The sequence below is a fragment of the Haliotis cracherodii genome, unplaced genomic scaffold (assembly GCF_022045235.1).
Source record: "Haliotis cracherodii isolate W230 unplaced genomic scaffold, xgHalCrac1.p SCAF_17, whole genome shotgun sequence".
Classification (NCBI taxonomy): Eukaryota; Metazoa; Mollusca; class Gastropoda; order Lepetellida; family Haliotidae; genus Haliotis; species Haliotis cracherodii.
Genome location: NW_027266272.1, coordinates 685,659 through 712,713, shown reverse-complemented (window position 1 = coordinate 712,713; position 27,055 = coordinate 685,659). Strand labels below are relative to the sequence as shown.

Below are 27,055 nucleotides of genomic sequence, written 5' to 3'. Positions count from 1 at the left end.
AATATCCTCTAGATCTGTAATGCATCGGCAATGATCGTCCTTGACCTTGAGGTGTACAGGCCATACTTGCTATGCTAGTCTGTCTTATAGACCCTGATACAAATATATATCAAATATAGCCCATGCAAGTCTATAATGTTTGGCAAGTCTAGATCACTGCAGTATCTGAAAATGAAGAGAGTCACTGGGCTCCTTTTTATTATATTTTTGTTAAGATAACTGAACAACTGTTTTTATGTACGATATGTTCATTTCAGAGACTAGATTTTAGTCTATTGCTATGCCAGCCTGCGTCTCGCCCAGCGGCCATTATGTGTCACACACATGTCATGTATCACCCAGCTGCATAACTACATTGTACAGACACAGGCAGTTGCCAAACACGTAGTACATATACCAGAAAAGTCGCCTATATTTTTGCCTCATCCGTCTTGATGTAACTAATGACTTTCGATTTCATTACATGTCAAGGTTTGTTTGTTTGTTGTTTAACGCCGCACTCAGCGATATCCCAGCTATCCAGCGGTCTGCGAATAATCGAGTCTGGACCAGACAATCCAGTGATTGATATCATGAGCATCGATCCACGCAATTGGGATCGATGACATGCATCAACCAAGTCAGCGAACCTGACCACCCGATCCTGCTAGTCGCCTCTTCCGACAAGCATAGCTGCCTTTTTACGGCAAGCATGGGTTGCTGAAGACCTATTCCTCCCCGGATCTTCACGGGTGAACATGTCAATGTGAAAATGTCCAACTATATATGAGTGAGTGAGTTATTTGGGTTTAACGCCCCCTGAAGCGTGTAGCGATAATATATACTTGGGTCCTCTAAGGTTCACTACAACCGTTAATACCTGTCTCACGCGACCTATTAATAATTATCCCGCGCGACCTTGGGATACCTTTCAGACACGCTATGTTAATACCTGTCTCACACGACCTATTAATAATTATCCCACGCGACCTGGGTATACCTTTCAGACAAGCAATCATAATGCCTGTCTCACACGACATATTAATAATTATCCCGCGCGACCTGGGTATACCTTTCAGACACGCAATGTTAATACCTGTCTAACGCGACCTATTAATAATTATCCCACGCGACCTGGGTATACCTTTCAGACAAGCAATGTTAATACCTGTCTCACACGACCTTTTAGAAATTGTGCTACACATATGCTCATAATGTCAGTCTCTGGACTGTCTGGTCCAGACATTTACATAACGCCTCATATATCAAGAGTTTTGCTGTGAGCGGTGTTAAACAGCAAACAAACGCACCTTTTTTCCACTGACTAGTTGAGATAATGACGCTAGCTGTACACGGTACTCGTCACAACGTGCTGCCTTCACGTGGCTGTCACTCTCATTCTACTCTGTGTGTCTTATAAACCTACGTTCCCAGTGTTCCCCTGACATGGAATAGTGTTTACGTTCAAGAAACAAGTTTGTGGTAAATACAGTAGCCTGCGTGTGCTTGAATTCACAACCGTGCTCGCTGACGGACCGGCCAACTCTCTCGGGTTGCCACACACACAACGGCCGGCGACGAGAAACGCCGCGTATAGAAGGGAAGCGCCGTGTTGTGTGTGTGAACATCGTAGTATGCTGCTGCAACAGGGCGTTCACGTGACTGGTTGACAGCCCTGAAGGAAGTGGAGGACTTTACAGATCAACCAGCTAGCAGTGGGGAACAGTGTGAACCAACTAGAAGGAAGTGAGGAACATTGTCGAGCTCTGAAGGAAGTGAGGAACATTGTCGAGCTCTGAAGGAGTTAGGGACCATTGCTTGTGACACCACACCGAGTAGAAGGTGAGTGTTCCTGGTCCTCCACAATGCCAGCCTGTGACCTGTGTGTCACTGATACAGATTTTGTATCCGTGTTATAATAATCAGGTAACGGGTATCAAAGGTTCATGATGACGTTTACCATCATGTTGTGCGTGTTTAGATTATTTAGGTTTAAGTTAGTAGTTATGAAATTGTGAACACGAATGCGTTCCTGTTCATCTTCGAAAACAGTCGTACAACGAAACTCGAGCATTGTTAAAAATGGAAGTATCTGAGACAGAATGCCCTCTCAGACCAGATGACTTTTTTCATTGTCCGAAAACCTGAAACCGCTTGACAAATATAACTGGCTTTCGCTTGGAACTGATAACGGACGACATACTTGATTTAATGGATCGGGCAGACAGGCATAGTGACTTAAGTGATGGGGTAGTCAGATATGGTGACTTAATGAATGGGGCAGTCAGACATGGTGACTTAATGAATGGGGTAGTCAGATATGGTGACTTAATGAATGGGGCAGTCAGACATGGTGACTTAATGAATGGGGCAGTCAGACATGGTGACTTAATGGATGGGGCAGTCAGACATGGTGACCTAATAAACATAATCGGGGCGAACGAGATTCGAACCCTCAACCATAGAATCGCGGCGCCTTAGACGACTGGGCCACCCGTGCTCCCTTTCAAACTTAGAGTTAAGGACCTGATTGAAATGCAAAACGTTCCTTCAAGCAAAGCGCACTGCTTTCGGTTTTTAAACCTTTGTACACAATTTCCATAATTTCTTCCTCGAAATCACATTCCTAGTTCCTATTCATAAGCTTTGAGAATTAAATCAAATGAAATTAAATTAATATTTGAATTTGTATGACGCCCATCCCAATTAACTGACTGTTCCAATGATTGGACATTGGACTCAAAGGGACGACAGGGACACCTCCCCTAAACCCCCTAACACACATGAGGATACGTCTCTGGGATGACGACAGGGACACCCCCCCCCCCCCCCCCCCCAAACCCCCTAACACACATGAGGATACGTGCCTGGGATGACGACAGGGACACACACACACACACACACACCACAAACCCCCTAACACACATGAGGATATGTGCCTGGGATGACGACAGGGACACCCCCCCAAACCCCCTCACACACATGAGGATACGTACCTGGGATGACGGCAGGGACACCCCCCAAACCCCCTCACACACATGAGGATACGTCTCTGGGATGACGACAGGGACCCCCCCCCCCCCCCCCCCCCCCAAACCCCCTCACACATGAGGAGATGTGCCTGGGATGACGACAGGGACATCCCCCAAATCCCCTAACACACATGAGGAGATGTGCCTGGGATGACGACAGGGACACCCCACCAAACCCCCTCACACACATGAGGATACGTGCCTGGGATGACGACAGGGACACACCCCAAATCCCCTAACACACATGAGGAGATGTGCCTGGGATGACGACAGGGACATCCCCCAAATCCCCTAACACACATGAGGAGATGTGCCTGGGATGACGACAGGGACACCCCCCAAACCCCCTCACACACATGAGGATACGTGCCTGTGATGACGACAGGGACACACCCCAAATCCCCTAACACACATGAGGAGATGTGCAAGGGATGACGACAGGGACACCCCCCAAACCCCCTCACACACATGAGGATACGTCTCTGGGATGACGACAGGGACACCCCCCCCCCACCCCCCACCCCCCAAACCCCCTCCCAAACCCCCTCACACACATGAGGAGATGTGCCTGGGATGACGACAGGGACATCCCCCAAATCCCCTAACACACATGAGGAGATGTGCCTGGGATGACGACAGGGACACCCCCCAAACCCCCTCACACACATGAGGATACGTGCCTGGGATGACGACAGGGACACACCCCAAATCCCCTAACACACATTAGGAGATGTGCATGGGATGACGACAGGGACACCGTTCTGCTGTGAGGTTTCAGCATCTGTATCTCAGGATGGGTGCTTTAGTTTCTGTTATAGTTTTGCATACATGATGTTTCGCTCTGATCAATAGTTAGACCTTTCTCAGAGGAATTCTCTAAAAGCATCTTCAGTGTATGTTGCCCAGATGGTGTTAGTAACTCATGTTAATGGTCCTTCCATTCTAGCCATCAGTATATACTTACGGCAAAAAGTAACTGTGCTTCATATAAAGTTTAGCTAAAAATTCATATTCTGAAATTCAATTATCATATACATATTCATGAAGACATCTCCTCGACTTTAGAGTCGTGGTTCATAATTTGCATTCGCTTGTTCATGCACGGCGCACAATTGAGATGACTGCGTGTTTGTCGAGAGCATGATACTCACCTGATACTCACATGTTACACACCTGATACTCACCTGATACTCACATGATACTCACATGATACTCACATGATACGCACATGATACGCACATGATACTCACCTGGTACTCACATGATACACACCTGATACTCACATGATACGCACATGATACTCACCTGATACTCACCTGATACACACCTGATACTCACATGATACTCACATGATACTCACATGATACTCACCTGATACTCACATGATACTCACCTGATACTCACATGATACGCACATGATACTCACCTGGTACTCACATGATACACACCTGATACTCACATGATACGCACATGATACTCACCTGATACTCACCTGATACACACCTGATACTCACATGATACTCACATGATACTCACATGATACACACCTGATACTCACACACCTTGTTTTGGAAACAAGACCAGCACGCAACCTTGTTTTACATAACGCTTACGCAATGTCATGGCTTGTTGAAAATAAGCTTCTAAATTTACGCTCCGTGAAAACAGGAACACAAAGAAGGAGCGAGACATTTTAATGTTCATCGAAACACAATTTAATCTTTTTGGATACGTTATCTACAGCCGGGCAACACTCATGACCACGAACCGGTCGTCTACTTGTGACGTCAAGTCAACAAGGACAACCACATTCGGATGGTGCATCTATGGATTGAATGCCAAACTGCCACACTTTCAGCTCTGACATATCCAGGGTTTAGAAAACTTTTACCGACAAAGTGTCACAAAACGGTTTATTGTCTTTGATAGACACAATATCCATGACCTTTGATATTTGCATGATTCGATTTCTTAGAAACTTAAAGAGAACGTTCAAGACACAATCATGTCGTTTTAACAAATCATTCACTTAACGAAGTGAAGTTTGCGAATCGTCTTGCCAAGACTCAATAATCATGCGAGAAATAACGTTGTTAAGTTGAAGCTGGACAATCAGTCATCAGTGGCAAAGTACTTCAGCCTTGCCCAGAGTGCAATTCCCCAACTTTGGGCACGACGTGGGCAATACGTACGGCACCACGCCAGATCGTCCAAGACTCCGCATCACCAGGACATGAATGCAACATCCAAACAGGTCACTGACTGCAAAGTAAACTATTCTTGTTTACGTCCCGTATCTCATGGCGAGATGCCGAAATCCGAGCAAGGGGGTCATACATTTTAATTACCCCAACGTTATCGTTGCAGCGGCGGCAGTGGTGTGGATTACATCATCAACTGCGTCTGTGCTGATTCTTGAGAGCTAAGAACATACACGCACACCGTGGTCGTCCAGGTCACCGAATCTCGACTCCAACTGAGCATCTGTGGATGAGCTGAGCAGACGTTTACGTCTACGTGAGCCAGCGCCATCTCCAGGCTTCTTGGTTCTATGGGCACGAGGTGTTGTTGATTGAAACCGATGTCTGAAATGATACAGATTTTAGACGTTCTGATCTGTGTAATGTGTGTCTCATGGCCTCGTATACAAACAAACAACCTTGCCTTTATTAACTCGCTTATCATAAACCATATGGATAACAGCTATTTATATGACACCATCAGTTAGGATATCTCGCTGCACGCCATGGGACTTGGTGATGTATTAACGCTACCTCAGCCTTATCTATCCCAGTTATGTAACGTGTTGTGCATGTGAAGTCCCCCTTTCACACCAGCAGACAGTGTAGGTAATTAAAACATGTGCATTACCGAGAAGACGATTGGATACATGGTCTTGCAGCTTGGATGACAATATCTCCGATATTTCTAGGCATGATTCTTTACGATGTGTACATTTTACAGAACAAAGAGAAAAAGAAAACATTGCATATACATATGCTTACTCAGACATTGTCGTTTACCAATTTATCATTAGATGGATGATATGGGTAACAAAGCATGGCCATGTAGTATCAACGCTTTTTCACATTGTTAGAATTGGATACACATGTAGTATCCACTCTTTACTTACATAACATTGTATTTAGTATCAATATCAGGATGGGATACAGCTGGTGCTACCGACAGGTCAAGACATGTTTTCCCCTTCCCCAACACCTGGTGTCATCGACGGTTTTCAGTTATTCATTCATACAGGTTTCAGCGTTATTTTGTCTTTTACGCACAGTGGAATCTATTTCGTGGGAAATCGAGACTGGTTATTGACTGGCGTAGACGTTATATATTTACATGTCATTACCACACAAAATCTAGGTTAGTACTTGCAGTAAGACCTATCAGTTGAAAGGCAACTAGCAAAACATGCTAAAATCGGAAAATCGGAAGCATACGTCATCTGCTGGCTGAGAACACGACACCAGCCTTCACGCGGGAAGTCATACTATTGCAGCTGGACGTGCAATGACACAATCAGATGCATACATGTGCAATGACACAATCAGATGCATACATGTGCAATGACACAATCAGATGCATACATGTGCAATGACACAATCAGATGCATACATGTGCAATGACACAATCAGATGCATACATGTGCAATGACACAATCAGATGCAAACATGTGGAATGACACAATCAGGAGCATGCATGTGCAATGGCACCAACAGATGCATACATGTGCAATGACACAATCAGATGCATACATGTGCAATGACACAATCAGATGCATACATGTGCAATGACACAATCTGATACACGTGGAATGACACAATCTGATACACGTGCAATGACACAATCAGATACACGTGGAATGACACAAGCAGATACACGGGCAATGGCACAATCAGATACACGTGCAATGACACAATCAGATGCATACATGTGCAATGACACAATCAGGTGCATACATGTGCAATGACACCATCAGATACACGTGCAATGACACAATCTGATACACGTGGAATGACACAATCAGGTACACGTGCAATGACACAATCAGATACACGTGCAATGACACAAGCAGATACACGTGGAATGACACAATCAGATACACGTGCAATGACACAATCAGATACACGTGGAATGACACAATCAGATACACGTGCAATGACACAATCAGATACACGTGGAATGACACAATCAGATACACGTGCAATGACACAATCAGATACGCGTGGAATGACACAATCAGATACACGTGCAATGACACATCAGATACACGTGCAATGACACAATCAGGTGCATGCATGTGCAATGACACCATCAGATGCATACATGTGCAATGACACAATCAGATGCATACATGTGCAGTGACACAATCTGATACACGTGCAATAACACAATCAGCCACCTCCAGGTAAAAACGTATCACTACTGAGGCGCACAAAACATGGATTACTTTGAAAATTAACCACATCCATTTGGTGCTATTTTAAAAAAAACGCTCTTCATCAAAGTTGTCAAACAGATCTGTTTCCTGTTTGTGCCGCCACCGTCACTGATCTTTGGACACATCTGTGATGAGCATGATGCGTTTGAATAATTCAAGGATTAAAAATCTGAAATCTGAAATTTTAATTTAAGATGCTACGTGGCGTCGAGAACAATTCCTGCAACAAAACTTGATCAAATATGATCAATACTTACTTGTTTTGTTATTTTTTCATATACATGATATGGAGTTGTGAGTTGTAACTGTGGCTTGTATTTTATGCATGACGTTGTGTCGACGCACGCGGTGTATCTAGATTCCGCTATTGCTGCCTACGATCTGAGGAAGCATAAGAGAAAGTGAGTTGGGTTTAACGTCGCTTTCAACAGTATTCCAGTCATATCACGGCGTGTCAGCTTTATATGAGAGGAAAGCCCAAAGTTTAAGACGTTTACCACTTTTATGACGGCGGTCTGTAAATCACTGAGTCTTGACCAGAAAATCAAGTGGTTGACATCATGAGAATCGATCCACGCAAACTGGGATACGATGACATGCATCAACCAAATCAGCGAGCATGACTATCCGATCCCGTTAGTCGCCTCTAACGACAAGCATATTCGCCTTTTACGGCAAGCATGAGCTGCTGAAGTGGGACACAACTTGACCCGCAAGCAGGCAACGTACCTTCCTCTTTAACCGTGTCTTCTATACATCAGGGTTGTATTTTTGTCCAAAGTAATTTCGGGAAGATGGTATTGACGATGTAGTCGGTTATAAAACCTGTCCTAACACACTGTTAACTGAGTCGCGGACGTGGAGGAGGACATGATGGGTGCGCCAAACGTAGGCGTTAAAGGCTAGAACTCCTGGAATATTGGTCGACATAAAAGTAAGTTGATTGTTGACAGGTTGAAATTACCCCTCTTGTCGTGCAGTCTTCTGGAGATCTTTTGGTATATACCCTGAATCTTCATCCAGAGGTTAAATTTCCCTTGTTTTGACTTTGCCAATCGGAGAAATAAATCCGACCTGTATACGTAAAGAAGCAGATCAGCCAGAAGAGGAGCACGGTTGGTGCCCATGGGGATGCCCACTACTTAACGCACTGTCTTATCCTCACATTTCACACAGATATTATCTCTGAGGAAGTAAACATTTGCTTCCCTGTTTGACAACTTCACCTCCGAGGATAGAGCTGTTACTATGTCTGTGGTCTCCATGTTCACAAACAAATGCAACATGGATCGCGAAACGACGTTTTTCCTAAAGTTGATATGTAGGATAGTGGTGTACAACGTTGAAAAATCAAACGTTTTGACAGAATTAATCTTGGTTCTTTTTGATATTGCAAAACTTCAAGCATCGACATTGTATCAATTCCATTTGTCTCAAAAAATATCTGTGAATATAAAGTCCTCCTTTGATTGTATCAAGGATTGTAATTGATCTTTTAGACGTAGTTTGGTGGTATATTTTGTATTATGTTTCTCAGGTTTTTAGAGTCAAGTTAAAAGGTGATAGTACGGAAATGTTTTGGCAAATGTCTTCCTTAGTAAAAACACGGGGCCTACATGTGACATTATTTGATATGTGACCTGATTCCTTGATCAAACAACATGGTTATGTTGAGGCCTTGTCACAGAGAGCAACTACACACTTTTGTTGGGCTTAGAGTTTGCTTGGTTGGTTTGTTGCTTCACGACGCACTCAGCAATATTCCAGCTATATGACGGCGGTCGGTAAATAATCGAGTCTGGACCAGACAATCAAGTGCCTGGTGTCATGAGGATCAATCTACGCAATTGGGATACGATGATATGCATCAACTAAGTCAGCGAGCCTGACCACCCGATCCCGTTAATCGTCTCTTACGACAAGAACAGTCGCGTTTTACGGCAAGCATGGGCTGCTGAAGCTTAGATCTCGGATGACAGCTGGCTGTGACAGAATGGCTTTATTCCAGTTCGATTTCCTCCTTTTTCAGGTTGTGCATTCCACCATTGACAACATAACGTACCTTCAACAGTGTTGTCTTCTCTCGTGGCCCATGTGTTGGTATATGCTTCGACGAATTCCATAATGATTATACAGTTGTGATCCCAGTTGGTAGCAGGCTGCTCACGATGTTGGTCCACATTGACAAAAGTACGAAGGTTGTTATTGTCAACACAAAAGAATAAAACCGACAAATCCTTTCATTATTCAATAGAAATCTCTGCTTAAACTGAGTCGATTATACGATCCCGACTATGTCATTAGCATGCGTTTATGAATCACTGTCAAATAGTAATGTTACCAAGTGTTCGCGAAAAGGTGAGCGCATCCTGCCCCAACAGTATCGCCGTCACAAGCACATGCAAAGGAAAATCAATTGTCCATCTGATATCACAGGAACATATCGTACATCTGTGAATACAAGGGCAACAGGTAGGTGTCTGCATGATACGTGTTGACGACCACGAGTAAACCTATTCCTTCTTCTTAGGGTCAGCGATTCTATTGTTGACTTAAACTCTGAAAGACAACGGATGTCATGTTCTTAGGACTCCGTTACACGATTGTATGTGGACTCCTAAAGACTAGGACATCCAAGAGTCTACTTATAGAGCATTATTTTGTTACGGACTTGACATGATGTCAGAGAAGAATATCCTCCTGACGACAATCCCTGCACATCTGGGGCGACGATGTACGGTTTGCGAAGATATTCGTCGAAGGCCAGGGATGCTTCTTGCAGTCACGGTTGCCGACTGGAATCGATTTCGTAGGTGTGTTGTTCGAATCCAGTTGTCTTGTCGATTATTGGTTACGCGTGGCCTGCCACTCCGAGGATGGTCTCTGACTGCATTCGTTTGTTGCCAACGTTCCCATTTTACACCAAATGGTTTTACTGTGGACGTTAAATTGTTTTTCAACATCACGTTGACTCGATCCTGCAAACCAATGGCTCGTAGACACTCATTTTCGGACACTGTCGGTCAACTTTTTTGTAGCAGTTGCGTTTTTGTGACTTGATTCCATACATGTACTACAATATTGAAAACCAAACTTTACTTGTTTGAAAAAATATACTAAAATATTGGTGTCACAGGAACCTTTGTTGTTGAGTATATATATATATATATTGTATGTGTGTAGGTAGGTAGGTAGGTAGGTAGGTAGGTAGGTAGGTAGGTAGGTAGGTAGGTAGGTAGGTAGGTAGGTAGGTAGGTAGGTAGGTAGGTAGGTAGGTAGGTAGGTAGGTAGGTAGGTAGGTAGGTAGGTAATAACAACAAAAGTAATAAGATAACAAAATTGCCAAACAGCACCCATCTTTTTCTCCTGATCTGGCTCCGTCCGGCTTCCATCTAGTCCTGTTTCCGCTTTATGAACAGTCAAGAGAAGGACTTACAAGAAACTGGAATGAGATCCCTTCAACTTCTCAATGTGGAAGGGGATTACATATAACACAATACACAACATCAAACATTTGCTATCTGTCATTCCATATAACACAATACACAACATCAAACAATCGCTATCTGTCATTCCATATAACACAATACACAACATCAAACAATCGCTATATGTCATTCCATGTAACACAATACATAACATCAAACACTTGCTATCTGTCATTCCATGTAACACAATACACAACATCAAACAATCGCTATATGTCATTCCATGTAACACAATACACAACATCAAACATTTGCTATCTGTCATTCCATATAACACAATACACAACATCAAACAATCGCTATCTGTCATTCCATGTAACACAATACACAACATCAAACAATCGCTATCTGTCATTCGTTGTAATACAATACACAACATCAAACACTTGCTATCTGTCATTCCATATAACACAATACACAACATCAAACAATCGCTATCTGTCATTCCATGTAACGCAATACACAACATCAAACACTTGCTATCTGTCATTCCATATAACACAATACACAACATCAAACAATCGCTATCTGTCATTCCATATAACACAATACACAACATCAAACATTTGCTATCTGACATTCCATGTAACACAATACACAACATCAAACACTCGCTATCTGTCATTCCATGTAACACAATACACAACATCAAACACTTGCTATCTGTCATTCCATATAACACAATACACAACATCAAACAATTGCTATCTGTCATTCCATGTAACACAATACACAACATCAAACAATTGCTATCTGTCATTCCATATAACACAATACACAACATCAAACAATTGCTATCTGTCATTCCATGTAACACAATACACAACATCAAACAATCGCTATCTGTCATTCCATGTAACACAATACACAACATCAAACACTTGCTATCTGTCATTCCATATAACACAATACACAACATCAAACACTCGCTATCTGTCATTCCATGTAACACAATACACAACATCAAACACTCGCTATCTGTCATTCCATGTAACACAATACACAACATCAAACACTCGCTATCTGTCATTCCATGTAACACAATACACAACATCAAACACTCGCTATCTGTCATTCCATGTAACACAATACACAACATCAAACACTCGCTATCTGTCATTCCATGTAACACAATACACAACATCAAACAATCGCTATCTGTCATTCCATGTAACACAATGCACAACATCAAACATTCGCTATCTGTCATTACATGTAACACAATACACAACATCAAACACTCGCTATCTGTCATTCCATGTAACGCAATGCACAACATCAAACATTCGCTATCTGTCATTCCATGCGATGGCCTGCATCTGAGCATGTCGATTGTAATTATTGCAGGTGGCAAATTGATGGATAATGATTGAGACGGGTATGACTCGTCATGTTTGTTTGAGTCTAAATACCCAATGGGAAACTATTATCAGTTTCTGTAATTGTCCTGTGATAAAATAGATTACAAAACATATAGATGTCACCGAAAACTCCATGAAGTAATAGATATAAAATATGAACAAGGTGATCAGTGTTAGAGCTGAGTGAGTGAGTGAGTGAGTTATCAACTCACCAGCCTCATGGAGTAAGAGCCTCGATACATGTGTAGTGTGTACACTTAAATGTGAAATCTACAAGAATGTTTTGGAGAATTATTGTGGAGGATGAAATGTTCTTGTGGTCAATATTGGTACTTTTCTCTTTTAATGAATCACAAACAAGAATTGCACCCTATAATATTCGGATCAGAATTCTATTAAAGAACATTACATTTTCAATTTGCAGTTATCATGTTGATAAGACGAGTCAGCTTGTTTGTTTGTCATGTTAAGTATGTCTCACATTTTGATAATTAAGGTTTATAGAAATAAAGTTTATTCTAGTTTAGATATAAACGCTTTTTTCGTTGTTTATCGTGACATCCACTGCAGTGGAGTAAACCACTGGGGACACAGCAGCTATTCCCCCAACAATGTTTTATTGTACGATACATAACGAACAAAAGTCTTGTATTTCTTATATGAGATACCTACATCATGTACAGCCAATTAAATGATGTTTATAAAATTTAAAAGTTATTAAATAATTACACGTACTTAAATAATGATTTTATTATAACTATTCGGGTTTTTTTTAACTTTGGACAATACAATCATGAACGGTTAAAGTATTTGCATGTTAAATGAGTCTTTAAATAAGAACACAATGATTAAGCCCGATACGAAACTCGTGTAATTAACCACACAGCAGATTCTGTCGTGCGACTTTGTCACTCACTTTCACTGAGGCTGCTTCGATGTTTTCACTGGCAGGAGCCAGAGCATGGTTTAATCTGCTGTCATCGCTGATTTTCAGTCACTCATTCAATATAATTGCTATTTGGCCTTTACACACAATGGAATCTGTTCGGCAGAAAGAATCGAGGCTGTTATTCTCTGGTGTTGACGTTTTATATCAACTTGTGAAGGTACATTGGGAAACGACAATACATGATATATTTTCACTTGGTACTGGTCTACTAGTGGAAATCAATCATAGCTATAGCAACGATCCCCCAACGAGCAAAATACTTCTTAAAATGAGGCAACCTGACAACGCTATGCAATCCCACAGATAATGGACGCGTGTCTGTTACAGGTTCATCAAGGAGGAACCAGATGCTTAACATGTCGTGGTCGTGAGTCTATGTTAAGGTATCAGAGTGGCTTTGTTTAAGACCATCCTGGAGTGCAGGAGTACTGAGCTAAAAGTCGGCCCTGTCAGTCTCGTCTAACTCCAGTAAACCATGTTGGTCGCCAGTTGTTCTCGCACTGCGACACCCAGTCAAGCTTCTAATAAGTATTTGTTCCTGGAGCAGAACAAAACCACCCAGATCCTATTGCGCCTGCGACAAGAGAGCCAGCGTTATCTGGGGAAGAAGCGAGGTAAACTATATGCTTTATTTGTAGACTTCTCCAAAGCGTTCGACTCTATAAACAGATCAAAACTATGGATAGTTTTGAATAACAGTGGTGTGTCACCTAAAATGTTTAAATGTATACAATCCATATATACGACTGTACGTTCCTGTGTAAAGTTTAACAGTAGCTTCTCAGATGTATTCGATTGTGACTTGGGTGTCCGTCAAGGCTGTGTACTGAGCCCGTTTTTGTTTTCATTGTTTATCAATGATCTAGCTGTTGAAATTGAGGCTAACTGTGAACCCGGAATTCAGCTCCATCCAGACATAATTCAACTATTCCTGCTACTCTTTGCTGATGATGTAATTCTTATATCAGATAATGTATACGGCTTCCAAAAACGCATCGATGTACTCGAACACTATTGCCAGAATTATTTCCTAAAGGTAAATCTTGATAAGTCGAAAATAGTAGTTTTTGAGAATGGTGGTGTACTTTCTAGATCTGAGAAATGGTATTTCAGTGGTTGTCAGTTGGAATGTGTATCATCGTACAAATATTTGGGAGTTGTATTTTCAAAGAATTTATCATGGTCGAAACATACTTACAATGCTTCATTACAGGCTAATCGGGTATTGTTCTCGGTTCTAAAATCCCTTTCATCCCTTAAACCTATTCCACTGAAACTATTATTTAAAATATTCGATACTAAAATTGCTCCAATTATGTTATATGGGGCTGAAATGTGGAGTTTTGAAAACTGCAAAGAAATAGAAAGTATCCATGTACTTGCTTGTAAACGTCTGCTAGGTGTTAAAACGTCTACTCCCAATCATGTTGTGCGAGGAGAGTGTGGAAGATACCCACTGTACATTTCTGCGTATAAACGCTGTATAAAATATTGGTGTAAACCTTTGTCCCTCCCAAATTCACGATATCCTAAGAAAAGTTATGATATGTTATTTCAGCTAGCCACACATGGTAAAACTAATTGGGCTACAAAAGTCAAAACTCTTTTATACAGCCTTGGATTTGGATATATATGGGAGAACCAATATGTTATTTGCCCCGAATCATTTATTTCCGAATGTGGAGATCGGTTAAAATTTGCTTACGAACAGGACTGGCATTGGTCTTTAGCAAATAGTTCTAAAATGTTCCATTATACACTTTTCAAAAATTCATTTAGTCTAGAGTTGTATTTGTCTGCTATCACCATCAACAAATTTCGTGTTGCACTAGCCCAGTTTCGCTGTAGCTCCCACACTCTCCATATTGAGACTGGTAGATACGTTAATACTCCACGAGAGCAGAGATTGTGCAATAGTTGCAACCAAAGAATGTCGAGAATGAATATCATTTTTTATCAATTTGTAACGCTTATAATGAACTTCATCTTCAGTATTTACAACAGAAGTATTTTGTACATCCTACTCTTGCTAAATTCAATATGCTTATGGCGGTAAACAAAGAAACTGTTATTAGAAATGTTGCAACTTTTATATACCATGCTATGAATGTTAGACTCCAAACACTAAGCCTATAAATGTTAATGATGGACCAAATATTGTACCATGGGCCGCTGGCCTACACATTTACATGAATAAAGAATTGACAAGAGAACCTGTTAATCATGATTTTACGTTTTGTCATGTTTATGGAATTAAAAATGGTCGGTTAAATAATTGTTTTTAAATATTCGAAGCGGAATGAAACATCTTGGCATGTTAATCACCCTTGGGTGCAGACTTGATTAGAAATGTGCAATATTCTCTCTAAAGCTTTCTGTTTTTCTATTGAAGTATTTCCCACAGTTCTACCTCGTCACAATCCGTCTCTTCTCGTCCATTAGATTGCTTGTTGAAGTCTAATATTATATTCAAACGTCGAATTCGTTTGCCCAGAAACATAAAACATTTTTCTTGTCAGTAACATAGAACATTATTCTTGCGTTATTAAAAAACTACGTCGAGGCAAAACGTTATTCGCCGCGCACACATCTTATAAATATTTGGAGGTTTACCAAGATAAACTAAGTATATCTAAGAATAAAGGATTCGTGTGGATGAGGGATGATCGGTAGCCGGCCATGAGGGACACAGCACTCCATGAAATGTAAATTGATTGAAGTAATCTACATCAGTGGGATTCCAAGACTCAGGGTAGCATGTTTGTATGGAGAAGAATCATAGGACAATGTTTGATACAGTGCATGTAATATTTTGGGACACGTAGTGATTTGATACAGACACAGTGGAGGCGATGACTAGCCTTACCTCGCTGTGGCACGCATCTGGTTTTGTATCGCATTGATGTGTATCTCAGTTGTATCACATTGTGGAGTGAGTGAGTGAGTTTGTATAACGTCGCATTGATGTGTATCTCAGTTGTATCAATTTGTGGAGTGAATGAAATTGTATAACGTCGCATTGATGTGTATCTCAGTTGTATCACATTGTGGAGTGAGAGAGTGAGTTGGTATAACGTCGCATTGATATGTATCTCAGTTGTATCACCTTGTAGAGTGAGTGAGTGAGTGAGTGAGTTGGTATAACGTCGCATTGATGTGTATCTCAGTTGTATCACCTTGTAGAGTGAGTGAGTGAGTGAGTTTGTCTAACGTCGCATTGATGTGTATCTCAGTTGTATGACCCTGTGGAGTGAATGAGTGAGTTTGTATAACGTCGCTTTGATCTCTACCTCAGTTGTATCACCATGTGGAGTGAGTGAGTGAGTGAGTGAGTGAGTTTGTATAACGTCGCATTGATGTGTATCTCAGTTGTATCACCCTGTGGAGTGAATGAGTGAGTGAGTGAGTGAGTGAGTGAGTGAGTTTGTATAACGTTGCTTTGATCTTATCTCAGTTGTATGACCTGGTAGAGTGAGTGAATGAGTTTGTATAACGTCGCATTGATGTGTATCTCAGTTGTATTACCATGTGGAGTGAGTGAGTTTGTATAACGTCGCATTGATTTGTATCTCAGTTGTATCATCTTGTGGAGTGAGTGAGTAAGTTAGTCAGTGAGCCTATGGAAGAGTTGTCAAGGTGATAATTCTGTGTATGATTGCGTGATGGAACTGACACCTGAAGCTCAGCTAACACTTTAATGAGATTGAAGCAGTACCCAGCACGAGTGAAATCACGCAACCAAACTATATGACATCAATTGTCAAAGGGTTTTCAGCAGTCAATGACGATAACAGTCCCTGAGTAATGGACGGAAGCCGCCATGTTACACAGGGGAAAACCTGATTGTTTCACCAACTGCCTCGCTCTGGGCAGAGTGGAGCTTTGACGGGCATTACACCACTGAATACCACGGGGCGCCGGATTATGGTTTAACAAGAACACGAACTGCCAGACTCGTCAGTGTTGAAAGGTTTGTGAAATACTTTGCAGCAGGAGTGGAAATGAAAGTCCACAAATGATTCAAACGAATGAATGAATAGATGAATGTTACAATACTGTAAGGCCGCAGGTCCATAGTACATTGGATTTGTAGTTGGTAATTTACAAATTTGATTCGTGGCCGTATGGTGAGATAAACACGTGGCCAAATGTGTGTACGACTATTGTGAGCAGCGGACGCCACGGATAAACATATATCTAAGGTACTGTTTACATAAAACTGCCGTCGTCTATATTTGCTTCTTTATCAAAAACTAAAATAAAGTATATCATCCCTTTATTGTATTAAAGTTAGATTGTCACAACTTCTCGTCTTTGTGTACATGCCCCAATGTCGCCAACGTTCAATCAATGCTCTATGCGACCTACATCGACACTGTGCTGGGGCCATCTGGTACTGTGTCCAATGTATCTAAACAAGAGACATTCCTGTGTTTATATTAACTTTGGTGAGCTAGAAGTAATGCGCGTGAAAGGAGGGGAGAAGACGGATATGCTATTTGTAAGGGAATCTGTAGAAGAGTTTGTCCAATCGATACCAGTGACGCATCTGCCTCATTAGGTACACACTGATTAGTCCGCATCTGTGGCCAGATCCACCTCACGCAACAGACAATCCGCAATCCGTAGAACCTGTGCTGTACATCACTGCACTCCAAGAACTCGTCTACAAGCAGATGTGCATCTGACCCAGCTGCCTTCGCCTCGTGGAGATCCCATTATTCTGATCCATATAACAGAAGTGGGCACCTTTTGACATCTCCTACATAAAGAAGGTTCAAATGGAACAAATCACCGAACGTGTTACATTTACTAGTCTTTCCTTCTTAACGAAAAGTTCTTACCCTAACCTAACCTAACCTAACCTAACCTAACCTAACCTAACCTAACCTAACCTAACCTAACCTAACCTATTAAAAACTTGAATTCACACTGAACTCCAGAAGAAACTCTGGACAGCCACACGAGCGTAGCTGCTGAACACGTCACCGCAACTAACGTTATTTAACTTCACCAGATCGTGCCCGAATGAAGTGCACGTGATGCGTGGCACCGCTGTCGTTAACTTACTTACATCAAATCGAGAGTTGTAAATGAATACGTATTACTGAGATAACCATGTGAATAATTTGAGCTTTACCATACAGTCATTGGACCCAAAATGTTTTATATAGCAGCCCTTACCCTGAATGAACCAATATAAAACATCCCAGATGCATGTTTCGGGCTATCTTGAGACATGCCCGAAGCTGAACCACAGCTGTCCACAAAGATGCAGTTTTATGTTGCCGTGAGGAGATCAACGGTACACTTTCGCTATATCATCATCTCAGAGCCTTCCCTAAAACATCTGATGAAAATAAACTCCACAGATAAATTGCACCTCATGTGGACTTTTCCCTGACAGATGGAAGGAGGAAGATGACAGACAACATCATTGCATGCAAGGCAGACCTCTCGCGTGTGGTTATCATGACGTCATACAGGTGTTTCCTTCCGTTCCAGACCGCCTCCGTGGTCTAGTGGTAGAGCGTCCACCCGGAGAGCGGAAGGTCCGAGGTTCGATCCCCGGCCGCGTCATACCAAAAGACGGTAAAAGATGGTACTTGTTGTTACCCTGTCTGGCGCTCGGCATTAAGGGGCTAAAACAAGGACGGGTCGGCGCGGAGTCAGTATACTGTGTCTGAGTGGGATATTCATGTTAAACTGCGGCATGGTATCTCAGCTAGCACTATAAATCGGCATCATTCCGGATTAGTACAAGCAGCCACACAAACACACACACGTACATGCACGTCGCTATATAAGTGCAATAATCTTGGACGCGACGTTAAACCCCATTTCACCTCCTTCCGTTCCACACCTGATGGGGACCGCCATGATACTGCTTGTAATACAATGAACCGGTGCCGCAACTCTGTTGCCAATTCCCACCTGACGTCCAGCACTTGTGGACAGAACGTCTTCCCCGATAGTTGAAGGTCAGGGGTTCGAGCCCCGGATTCTACTTGTCTGTTACCCTGTCTGGCGCTCGGTATTAAGGGACTACTACTGCTACTGCTACTACTACTACTACTACTGCTACTGCTACTGGTATATCTACCACTACTGAAGTCATACCACAACCACCGCTGCTACTATCGCTGTCTACCCTCACGCCTCTCCACCGGTATGTCGCCAGCCCTTCCTACTCCTACCATCCATTGCCACTACCACTGTCGCCAGCCCTTCCTACTCCTACCATTCATTGCCACTACCACTGTCGCCAGCCCTTCCTACTCCTACCATCCATTGCCACTACCACTGTCGCCAGCCCTTCCTACTCCTACCATCTATTGCCACTACCACTGTCGCCAACCCTTCCACTCCTACCATCCATTGCCACTACCACTGTCGCCAACCCTTCCTACTCCTACCATTCATTACCACTACCACTGTCGCCAACCCTTCCTACTCCTACCATCCATTGCCACTACCACTGTCGCCAGCCCTTCCTACTCCTACCATCCATTACCACTACCACTGTCGCCAGCCCTTCCTACTCCTACCATTCATTGCCACTACCACTGTCGCCAGCCCTTCCTACTCCTACCATTCATTGCCACTACCACTGTCGCCAGCCCTTCCTACTCCTACCATCCATTGCCACTACCACTGTCGCCAGCCCTTCCTACTCCTACCATTCATTGCCACTACCACTGTCGCCAGCCCTTCCACTCCTACCATCCATTGCTACTACCACTGTCGCCAGCCCTTCCACTCCTACCATCCATTGCTACTACCACTGTCGCCAGCCCTTCCACTCCTACCATCCATTGCCACTACCACTGTCGCCAGCCCTTCCTACTCCTACCATTCATTACCACTACCACTGTCGCCAACCCTTCCTACTCCTACCATTCATTACCACTACCACTGTCGCCAACCCTTCCTACTCCTACCATTCATTACCACTACCACTGTCGCCAACCCTTCCTACTCCTACCATCCATTGCTACTACCACTTTTGCCAACCCTTCCTACTCCTACCATCCATTACCACTACCACTGTCGCCAGCCCTTCCTACTCCTACCATCCATTACCACTACCACTGTCGCCAGCCCTTCCTACTCCTACCATCCATTGCCACTACCACTGTCGCCAACCCTTCCACTCCTACCATCCATTACCACTACCACTGTCGCCAGCCCTTCCTACTCCTACCATTCATTGCCACTACCACTGTCGCCAACCCTTCCACTCCTACCATTCATTGCTACTACCACTGTCGCCAGCCCTTCCTACTCCTACCATTCATTGCCACTACCACTGTCGCCAGCCCTTCCTACTCCTACCATCCATTGCCACTACCACTGTCGCCAACCCTTCCACTCCTACCATCCATTACCACTACCACTGTCGCCAGCCCTTCCTACTCCTACCATTCATTGCCACTACCACTGTCGCCAGCCCTTCCTACTCCTACCATTCATTGCCACTACCACTGTCGCCAACCCTTCCACTCCTACCATCCATTGCCACTACCACTGTCGCCAGCCCTTCCTACTCCTACCATTCATTGCCACTACCACTGTCGCCAACCCTTCCACTCCTACCATCCATTACCACTACCACTGTCGCCAGCCCTTCCTACTCCTACCATCCATTGGTACTATCACTGTCGCCAGCCCTTCCTACTCCTACCATCCATTGCCACTACCACTGTCGCCAGCCCTTCCACTCCTACCATCCATTGCCACTACCACTGTCGCCAGCCCTTCCACTCCTACCATCCATTGCCACTACCACTGTCGCCAAACCTTCCACTCCTACCATTCATTGTCACTACCACTGTCGCCAGCCCTTCCACTCCTACCATCCATTGCCACTACCACTGTCGCCAAACCTTCCACTCCTACCATTCATTGCCACTACCACTGTCGCCAGCCCTTCCACTCCTACCATCCATTGCTACTACCACTGTCGCCAGCCCTTCCTACTCCTACCATCCATTGCCACTACCACTGTCGCCAGCCCTTCCACTCCTACCATCCATTGCCACTACCACTGTCGCCAGCCCTTCCACTCCTACCATCCATTGCCACTACCACTGTCGCCAGCCCTTCCACTCCTACCATCCATTGCCACTACCACTGTCGCCAGCCCTTCCACTCCTACCATTCATTGTCACTACCACTGTCGCCAGCCCTTCCACTCCTACCATCCATTGCCACTACCACTGTCGCCAGCCCTTCCACTCCTACCATCCATTGCCACTACCACTGTCGCCAGCCCTTCCACTCCTACCATTCATTGCCACTACCACTGTCGCCAGCCCTTCCACTCCTACCATCCATTGCCACTACCACTGTCGCCAGCCCTTCCTACTCCTACCATCCATTGCCACTACCACTGTCGCCAGCCCTTCCTACTCCTACCATTCATTGCCACTACCACTGTCGCCAACCCTTCCACTCCTACCATTCATTGCCACTACCACTGTCGCCAGCCCTTCCACTCCTACCATTCATTGCCACTACCACTGTCGCCAACCCTTCCTACTCCTACCATTCATTACCACTACCACTGTCGCCAGCCCTTCCTACTCCTACCATCCATTGCCACTACCACTGTCGCCAGCCCTTCCTACTCCTACCATCCATTGCTACTACCACTGTCGCCAGCCCTTCCTACTCCTACCATCCATTGCCACTACCACTGTCGCCAACCCTTCCTACTCCTACCATTCATTGCCACTACCACTGTCGCCAACCCTTCCTACTCCTACCATCCATTACCACTACCACTGTCGCCAACCTTTCCACTCCTACCATCCATTGCCACTACCACTGTCGCCAGCCCTTCCTACTCCTACCATTCATTGCCACTACCACTGTCGCCAACCCTTCCTACTCCTACCATCCATTACCACTACCACTGTCGCCAACCTTTCCACTCCTACCATCCATTACCACTACCACTGTCGCCAACCCTTCCACTCCTACCATCCATTGCCACTACCACTGTCGCCAGCCCTTCCTACTCCTACCATTCATTACCACTACCACTATCGCCAGCCCTTCCTACTCCTACCATCCATTGCCACTACCACTGTCGCCAACCCTTCCACTCCTACCATCCATTACCACTACCACTGTCGCCAACCCTTCCTACTCCTACCATCCATTGCCACTACCACTGTCGCCAGCCCTTCCTACTCCTACCATTCATTGCCACTACCACTGTCGCCAACCCTTCCACTCCTACCATTCATTGCCACTACCACTGTCGCCAACCCTTCCTACTCCTACCATTCATTACCACTACCACTGTCGCCCGCCCTTCCTACTCCTACCATCCATTGCCACTACCACTGTCGCCAGCCCTTCCTACTCCTACCATCCATTGCTACTACCACTGTCGCCAGCCCTTCCTACTCCTACCATTCATTGCCACTACCACTGTCGCCAGCCCTTCCACTCCTACCATCCATTGCTACTACCACTGTCGCCAGCCCTTCCTACTCCTACCATTCATTGCCACTACCACTGTCGCCAGCCCTTCCTACTCCTACCATCCATTACCACTACCACTGTCGCCAGCCCTTCCTACTCCTACCATTCATTGCCACTACCACTGTCGCCAGCCCTTCCTACTCCTACCATCCATTGCCACTACCACTGTCGCCAGCCCTTCCTACTCCTACCATTCATTGCCACTACCACTGTCGCCAGCCCTTCCTACTCCTACCATTCATTGCCACTACCACTGTCGCCAGCCCTTCCTACTCCTACCATCCATTACCACTACCACTGTCGCCAGCCCTTCCTACTCCTACCATTCATTGCCACTACCACTGTCGCCAGCCCTTCCTACTCCTACCATTCATTGCCACTACCACTGTCGCCAGCCCTTCCTACTCCTACCATCCATTACCACTACCACTGTCGCCAGCCCTTCCTACTACTACCATTCATTGCCACTACCACTGTCGCCAGCCCTTCCTACTCCTACCATCCATTACCACTACCACTGTCGCCAACCTTTCCACTCCTACCATTCATTGCTACTACCACTGTCGCCAGCCCTTCCTACTCCTACCATCCATTGCTACTACCACTGTCGCCAACCCTTCCTACTCCTACCATCCATTACCACTACCACTGTCGCCAGCCCTTCCTACTCCTACCATCCATTGCTACTACCACTGTCGCCAGCCCTTCCTACTCCTACCATCCATTACCACTACCACTGTCGCCAGCCCTTCCACTCCTACCATTCATTGCCACTACCACTGTCGCCAACCCTTCCTACTCCTACCATCCATTGCCACTACCACTGTCGCCAGCCCTTCCACTCCTACCATCCATTGCCACTACCACTGTCGCCAGCCCTTCCTACTCCTACCATCCATTGCCACTACCACTGTCGCCAACCCTTCCTACACCTACCATCCATTGCCACTACCACTGTCGCCAGCCCTTCCTACTCCTACTATTCATTGCTACTACCACTATCGCCAACCCTTCCTACACCTACCATCCATTGCCACTACCACTGTCGCCAGCCCTTCCACTCCTACCATCCATTGCTACTACCACTGTCGCCAGCCCTTCCACTCCTACCATCCATTGCCACTACCACTGTCGCCAGCCCTTCCACTCCTACCATTCATTGCTACTACCACTGTCGCCAGCCCTTCCTACTCCTACCATCCATTGCTACTACCACTGTCGCCAGCCCTTCCTACTCCTACCATCCATTGCCACTACCACTATCGCCAGCCCTTCCTACTCCTACCATCCATTGCTACTACCACTGTCGCCAGCCCTTCCTACTCCTACCATCCATTACCACTACCACTGTCGCCAGCCCTTCCACTCCTACCATTCATTGCCACTACCACTGTCGCCAACCCTTCCTACTCCTACCATTCATTGCCACTACCACTGTCGCCAGCCCTTCCTACTCCTACCATCCATTGCTACTACCACTGTCGCCAGCCCTTCCTACTCCTACCATCCATTGCTACTACCACTGTCGCCAGCCCTTCCTACTCCTACCATCCATTGCCACTACCACTGTCGCCAACCCTTCCACTCCTACCATCCATTACCACTACCACTGTCGCCAGCCCTTCCTACTCCTACCATTCATTGCCACTACCACTGTCGCCAGCCCTTCCTACTCCTACCATCCATTGCCACTACCACTGTCGCCAACCCTTCCACTCCTACCATCCATTACCACTACCACTGTCGCCAGCCCTTCCTACTCCTACCATTCATTGCCACTACCACTGTCGCCAGCCCTTCCTACTCCTACCATTCATTGCCACTACCACTGTCGCCAACCCTTCCACTCCTACCATCCATTGCCACTACCACTGTCGCCAGCCCTTCCTACTCCTACCATTCATTGCCACTACCACTGTCGCCAACCCTTCCACTCCTACCATCCATTACCACTACCACTGTCGCCAGCCCTTCTTACTCCAACCATTCAGTGCCACTACCACTGTCGCCAGCCCTTCCTACTCCTACCATTCATTGCCACTACCACTGTCGCCAACCCTTCCACTCCTACCATCCATTGCCACTACCACTGTCGCCAGCCCTTCCACTCCTACCATCCATTGCCACTACCACTGTCGCCAGCCCTTCCACTCCTACCATCCATTGCTACTACCACTGTCGCCAGCCCTTCCTACTCCTACCATTCATTGCCACTACCACTGTCGCCAGCCCTTCCTACACCTACCATCCATTGCCACTACCACTGTCGCCAGCCCTTCCTACTCCTACCATCCATTGCCACTACCACTGTCGCCAGCCCTTCCTACTCCTACCATCCATTACCACTACCACTGTCGCCAACCCTTCCACTCCTACCATCCATTGCCACTACCACTGTCGCCAGCCCTTCCACTCCTACCATCCATTGCTACTACCACTGTCGCCAACCCTTCCACTCCTACCATCCATTGCCACTACCACTGTCGCCAACCCTTCCACTCCTACCATCCATTGCCACTACCACTGTCGCCAGCCCTTCCACTCCTACCATCCATTACCACTACCACTGTCGCCAACCCTTCCACTCCTACCATCCATTGCCACTACCACTGTCGCCAACCCTTCCACTCCTACCATCCATTGCTACTACCACTGTCGCCAACCCTTCCACTCCTACCATCCATTGCCACTACCACTGTCGCCAGCCCTTCCACTCCTACCATTCATTGCTACTACCACTGTCGCCAGCCCTTCCTACTCCTACCATCCATTGCTACTACCACTGTCGCCAGCCCTTCCTACTCCTACCATCCATTGCCACTACCACTATCGCCAGCCCTTCCTACTCCTACCATCCATTGCTACTACCACTGTCGCCAGCCCTTCCTACTCCTACCATCCATTACCACTACCACTGTCGCCAGCCCTTCCACTCCTACCATTCATTGCCACTACCACTGTCGCCAACCCTTCCTACTCCTACCATTCATTGCCACTACCACTGTCGCCAGCCCTTCCTACTCCTACCATCCATTGCTACTACCACTGTCGCCAGCCCTTCCTACTCCTACCATCCATTGCTACTACCACTGTCGCCAGCCCTTCCTACTCCTACCATCCATTACCACTACCACTGTCGCCAGCCCTTCCACTCCTACCATTCATTGCCACTACCACTGTCGCCAACCCTTCCTACTCCTACCATTCATTGCCACTACCACTGTCGCCAGCCCTTCCTACTCCTACCATCCATTGCCACTACCACTGTCGCCAGCCCTTCCTACTCCTACCATCCATTACCACTACCACTGTCGCCAACCCTTCCTACTCCTACCATCCATTGCCACTACCACTGTCGCCAGCCCTTCCTACTCCTACCATCCATTACCACTACCACTGTCGCCAGCCCTTCCTACTCCTACCATTCATTGCCACTACCACTGTCGCCAGCCCTTCCTACTCCTACCATCCATTACCACTACCACCATCTCCCCTCGTTATGTGTGGCGAGGGAGAGTGTACTGCACTGATAACACGGTCTATAGACAGCTCCGCCCAGAGCGGGGCACCTCATCATAACATCATAAACATATTTGGTCTGAGATAAGATGTTTGAGCTCGCATCACTGTTTCTTCAGAGGAGCATGTCATATTAATCTGGTTCAAACACGAGAAAGAAACATGCAAACTGTTTAGATAAAACAAAAACAACAAATGGGGCATTTCTGCTGCAGCAACTCTTCCGATTATCACAACAAATACTAGTGTTATTCTGTCTGGTACATCTCAACTGCCATCATATATAGAATCGCCGCACATGAGATGAAGCAACAGTTTGTGATGCAGTAAATATACTTGTGTTACTGGGGCCAGTGATCACCGCGCTGTGCATGGCTTCTTTCCAAATGTGGCCGCGATTTGCCTCCAGATTACACTAGGTGTTATTGCACCTTTATACGAGGGGTGTTCATTAAAGATTTCCCCTAAACCACTTAGGGTTATCATATTTGGTTGACATTTCACATGTGTAATGATACATGTATCTATGGGTTATGTCTGAATTTGCAGCACAGAACTATTAATCTTACCACTTTTACAGGTGTTATGATCGAGTAGGGTGTGACAATGGAGCCAGTAGAATACCGAGCAGGGATTAGGTTTTTATATTTGAAAGGTCGCACACCAAAATCAACTTTCGATGAAATGAAAGCAACTTATGGGGAAGATGCCCCATCATATGACGTTGTTAAACACTGGCATCGCCAGTTCAAGTGTGGTCGGACATCTGTGGAAACAGC

General features: G+C 45.2%; 1 protein-coding gene across 1 annotated transcript in view; it reads left to right on the top strand.

The window, feature by feature from the left end:
- Window positions 1-1,361: 1,361 nt before the first annotated feature.
- LOC139464209 (probable G-protein coupled receptor B0563.6) overlaps window positions 1,362-27,055 on the top strand; it is a 32,491-nt gene continuing 6,797 nt past the window's right edge. The window contains exon 1 of the mRNA XM_071245732.1: window positions 1,362-1,821. The gene's annotated coding sequence lies outside the window, so the exon portion shown is untranslated. The remainder of the gene's footprint in view (window positions 1,822-27,055) is intronic.